A 6000-nucleotide genomic window follows, 5' to 3' on the forward strand; every position below is an offset into this window, starting at 1 on the left:
TTCTTTTTACAAGGGCCCTCTGCTGCACTGAGGTTTAACATACCACCTCTGATCTGCTGATCAGCGAAGGGGTGTATGGTATATTTGTGAGGGGAGACTTGGATGCCCTTTAGATGAGCAACTAACTCGCGCCTACTTATCATTCTGTCTGTATTATCTTTATTGCTTCTTTCCAATCTATTCCCCATTTGTCATTCAGTAAAGCAGGTCACTTAAGACCTATATTTCTATTTAAGATGACAGCTGGGCAAAAGATAAAAAGATATTGTGATGGGGAAGCTCAGGGCATAAATTGACACAAAGATATGGGAGCGAGGCCTAAGAAAAGACACAGAAGTCCCTGATACATTAGGCCAACAAGTAATTGAACAACAGCTGGGCAAAGGCGGATATAACACCAAGGCTGAAGCACTCATCAATTAGCATGACAGGGTGCAATAATGCACACTTAATGGGTATATATTATCTGCAAATGCACAGACCTGAAACACTGTTAAATACACCGAGGTGAAACAAAAGCTATGAAAAGCCGACTTAATGGCAGCAAATTTTCAATTTAATTTGTATTAATGCCGTCTGTGAATATCAAACCTCCAGCGTAGTTGATTTTGGTTCGGTTAAATACAACTGTGGATGACCAGACTGCTGCTTATCGTAGATCCTGCTGTGGTTGTTGTCTGCTGTAGTCGCGTCATGGCAGGCTTGACTGTTAGAGCTGTGGTAAAACCTTTTAACCCAACCACATCTTTAAACAACTTTGGCAGGTTCAGGTGAGGTGCCCCAAAGCGAAGCCCCTCAGTTCGCAAAAGAGTTGAAATGCTGTGGAGATGGAACAGCTCTCCACACCACTCACAGACGTCACCACTGTATCTGGAACACAAAAAAAAAAAAAAAAAAAATGCAGGCTTATTTGTAATTCTTAAACATTTTCACATTGTTTATCCATTTTCCACTTAAGTCAAATCTGATCAGTACTTTTTCCTTTCAAACTTAACTAAAATTTGGGTGAATTCGTCCATTCATACATCCATATTTCAAGCCACATCTTTTCTTTTGCCCTTTTAACGCTCACCTTCGACAGCCCGGTGAAAAAGGATTGGGTGTAGATTGGGATTACAAGTGTAACAAAAAATCTGGATTTTCTACCCACAAATTTGCTGTCCTTGTCTTTCATTCAGTAGGAGAACTTGCCAGTGAGCTGCTCAATTAGTGTCCAGCCTAATTACACTGTATTAACACAAAGGAGCAGAGACATGACAGAGGCAGGAGCATAAGAAAACTGAATGAAGTTTTACCATTAAAACAAGTGGAAAATAGTAATTAAAACATTTAAATTTTTTTTTTTTTTAAATTTTTCAAGAAAGATTACCCTTGGCTTGCAGGAGACATTGATGACAACTGGAAACTTGGTTCATGAAATCAAAAAGAAATTATATTTTGAACTGGAATGGGGAAATATTCATAACACTCATTTCCTACTCTGGTTTTACTTTGAACATTTGCGAAATTGTGCCAGATTTACATAAACTCCAGAAGACTAAACTGCTGCTGGCAGCTTAATGCATCAGCTGATCTAAAATGTTTGACCCCGAAACACTAATCATATCAGTACATTGACGTATTTTAAGTAAAATTGAGTTTCTCAGCTTTTGTTTTTTTAACTGTAGTTGTAGTCACTTGTTTAATGATTAATTATATATTTTACTGAAAGTAATTTTTCCTTCAGTTTTCTCTGCTTTTATATAATAACCTTTGAATTTACCCTGAGGTTTTATGAATATGTACATGATCAATAAAATGAAATATAGGAAAATACCAGATTTTCACAGAAAAATGCAATATGTAGAGGATAATATTATAATAAATTCACTTAAATGTTAATGTGCTGAAGAATTCATTTGGGAGGTTGCCACAAAAATAGTTCTAGGTCTTTTAAGACGTTAACACCCACATTTCTTAGTGAAAACAAAACTCTTCAAAGCTGTACTTTTGTTGTCCACATAAGTATGTTGCAGTTTTTCAACAATGCACTTGATCCAAATGATTCATCTGCTGATTAATGAGGCTAAGTCGTTCTGTCACACAACACTGGAGCAACATTAAACACCACAACTCCACTGACGAGCTTTTTCAGTTGTTTGCCCCAGTATGAGTGGCATCCACGGTGGTGACTGGTGTAGTCATCAGAGAGAAGACGTACGCACATGCTTTTACCCCCCGGGGATATGTGTTTAGATTGGTCCATATAGTATTTGTGTGTTGGTATGTGTTTAAAGATGAGCGGCTCACACACACTCGCCACCAGTCGAACACATTCCAGTGTCATGGTCAAACGACTTGTCTTTCACACGTTCATTCCTTAAAGCAGTCTGTCCTGCCCGAACTGACAGCAAATGGAAAACCTGTCTAAATGAGTCCACACATCAATTACATCAACGCGTTCTCACCTTGCTCTCCACACTTTACTGTCGCTCTGACTCCATCTTTCCCACATCTCTGTGTTCATCACTTCTCTCCTCTTTCCCTCCATTCCTTCTCTGTTCATTCCAGTATTTTTTTTTTTTTTTTTTTATCGTGCATAGCTCCTGCAAGATATTAAACAGGGTTCGTATGGGTGCTTAAAATCCTTGAAAGTGCTTTAATTTCAGTGTTGTGTTTTCAAGGTCTGAAAAGTGCTTGAATTTTAGTTTGGGGGCTTGAAATTGTAACTGTGATGTGATTTATTTATTTCTAATATTAACTCTACCAGGTTAAGATGGCAAGCCAAAGCTACTTACAGAGAGGTGATATGTTTTGAAAAATAAAAGTATGTCAAAAAATAAAGTTACCAGGTGCTCTCAGGTCGATTCCGGGCACATTTTTATCTTAATCTTTGGCTCAGTGTGATTGTGTTTGAGGAACGTCAAGTAAAACTTTGTGTTCTTCAATTTCTGAACTTTTTGCTGTTATGAAACATAATTTTAGCTACTTATAGCATAAAACAATGTACATTATTGTGATAAAAAGTGAAAAAAATAATCATGTGTATGTGTTTCTATAGATATGTATTTTACCCCAGCAATAAGGTGCTCTGCTGGAAAATTTTGAAAATGACCCTAAAAAGTGCTTGAAAAGTGCTTGAATTTGACCTTGAAAATGTGTACAAACCCTGTTTTAAAGCATGTAATACTGTCTTAATTTAATTTATAAGACTGTGTGGAATAAGTTGGTATCTCTAGAATGATTAGAACCTTATCAGTGATTGTAGACCACACAACGCACATCATGTTGCTTGATGACTTTTGCATGTAACCCTAACCCTAAAGAAACATAAATGTAGTCTTGTTTTTCTCAATGTAGTGGTCTTCTTTGCACTCTTCTGTAGACCTATACACTTATGAAGCTATTTTTAAAGTGCATTTCTTTTGAAATGTTTAGCACAAATCTGTATCGCCACCACATAGCGGTCTTAATTTTTTGGGACTTTTTGGCCAGTTGAGAGCAGAAAGAACAAGTGGTCAAGAGCTCAGTTTCTCAAACTAAGCTTTCAGTTTCTGACACCACTGTTTTTCCACATGAGCCCATCTATTCTGGACAGACCTTGTACAACTGACATACAAATTTATAGCGTTTCTAATATTTCTGAAGGACTGAGAATGACACCGTTCTGCATGATCTCACATCTGAGCATGTGCACAGATTGTGCTTGTGTCAGATCATGGAGCTGTTTTATTCAGTCGCCAATTGGCAGAGGAAAATATATTGCAATAACATGATGAAGTCATCCTACAAAATCAAACTGAAGAAACGATCTCTTGTGTTGAGTTTATAAATAATAAGGAGGAATGGGAATTTTAATCACTTTGTCTCAAGCCAAACCAAAATAATAATTATTTAAAAAAAAAAAACCTGACCAACCAAGGAACCAGTGAACCACAACAATATCATTTACTCATACTAATACCATACTTAACACATGCTCAGCTTTTGTCGAAAAGCTACCATTAACATTAGCTCCACATCTCTGTAAAATATTACTCACTCCAATTAAAAATTAGTCGCCTCTTAACTGATAGACTATTCATAAACATCTGCAATAGTGACACCATAAGAGCCTTGTGAAATGGACAGAACAGGTGTCAGATGAAACATATATGACATGAAAGACAAAAAAAAGACTTTAAAGCTGCGAATGACGTTCTTCACCAATTTTTCATTAAATTTGTAAAACTGGAGTGATAGCCTAAGTATCACGAATCCATTAGTCTTTCCATGATTACGCACCTGAATCACTCCCGTCATGGTGAACAACTTCACAGTGCAACAAACGGCTTCATTGCTTCTTGCTGCTGCAGCTGCGTGGAATTCTGAAAAAACCATAGTGACCGTTTGGTCAGGGTTAGGCCCCCAGAACTGGGCCCGGATCAGCCTGATCTCATGACTAAATCCAATCTTCTAAAAAATGTCAGGTTGGCAGCCGATACCAATCTTTAGCTTGGATCGGGACATCCCTACTTAGGCTATCACTCTGGTTTTACGGATTTGATGAAATATTGGTGACGAACATCATACGCAGCTTTAAGGGACACTGTTTTGAGAGTAGACAAATGGTGAAAATTACTAGTAATACACATAGGATGAACAAGCTGCAACTGAGAACCACTACTGAGACCTTTGGGGATTCATGACATTATTTTTGTAAGTCTGGACCCTGGGGAAACGCCAAGTTACCTCCTCTTATTGGTCTCAAACTGATAAAATTTGTGAATCTCAGATACATAGATCATGTGGGAACATGACTAATGATTACACTCCTATCATTATGAGAAGAAGTCTAGTGGTTCTCAGTTGCAGCTTGTTCATTCTATGTGTATTACTAGTATTAGTAGTAATGTACTGTACATACTGGTTCTACTGTAGCCAGCTTAACGTAGATGAATAGGCAGCTGTTTGGCAGGAAGCCAGCGTTTGCAGAAGGTTCTGAGCTTTAAGTTATGTTGTAAAAACAATTATTTGTTGTCACTTGGTTTAAGAGAGTTGACTCTCCCTTTCTGCTTTTGTCATGACCTAACCAGAGACTGGCTAGTCTTTTAGTCTGCATATAAGCTTAGCAGTACAATTTAGTGTGTAGGTGCTTAGGCCAAGGTGTGTGTGTGTGTGTGTGTGTGTGTGTGTGTGAGTGAGTTGTGAGACCTTGACCTTGACTGCAGTCCCTAATGGAGGAGGCTGTTCTTTGAGTGACTCCAACTCCCCCCGCCATTCAGTGGTATGTAGCAGCCCATAAAGCATGCTTAAGTCCCACTCTGGTTTCAGGGAGTGGATCTCCCCTCCCCATCCCGCCACAGCCCGACCCCGCCCCTTCCTCACACTCTGAAATAGCCACGTCCTTGTCCCCACACGAAGCACAGTATGAGATGTGGCAGTGTATATATGCGGCCGTGGTTGATTGAGGAGAAGATTGCTGGTGACAGGTCACACCGCGTTCCGTCCCTCCGACCCCCCAGATTAGCGACCCAGAGCCCGCACCACCCTCCTCCCCTCTGGGCCCCCACCTGTTAGGATCCCTCGGCTGCTCCGATCGGCCCTCTCTCACACACACACACACACAGAGTGGACAACATGCGTTAACAGAATTCTCTTGTTTGTCCGTCAGTCACTCTGCAGGTGATAAAGGCCATTACAAGTCATTAAGGTGTATGTGTGTGTGTGTATGTGTGTGTGTGTGTGTGTGTGTGTGTGTTGCCCAGCTTGGATGTGTGTGGGTTGAAAAGACGCCTGTCACAGCACGCTCTCGTAATTGCCCTCTTAGCCAATTATCCCCCGTTTAAAAGAAAGTCACCTGCTCCGCTCCCATGTTCACACAAATACTCGCACACACCCCCACACACAGAATAAATAACATAGAAACTTAATATTTAAATCATTGTTTGTTCTTGACTGATATGATTGTTTACTGCAATATAATGCCATACATGGCTCCACATGCTTTTAGTTGTTTCTTGAAATCAATAACTGCTCATA

General features: G+C 39.5%; 1 protein-coding gene across 2 annotated transcripts in view; it reads left to right on the forward strand.

The window, feature by feature from the left end:
• The window catches only part of pola1 (polymerase (DNA directed), alpha 1), a 64574-nt gene that overhangs the window by 22948 nt on the left and 35626 nt on the right, over nucleotides 1-6000 (forward strand). The window lies entirely within an intron of this gene.

The sequence above is a fragment of the Sphaeramia orbicularis genome, chromosome 20 (assembly GCF_902148855.1).
Source record: "Sphaeramia orbicularis chromosome 20, fSphaOr1.1, whole genome shotgun sequence".
NCBI lineage: Eukaryota > Metazoa > Chordata > Actinopteri > Kurtiformes > Apogonidae > Sphaeramia > Sphaeramia orbicularis.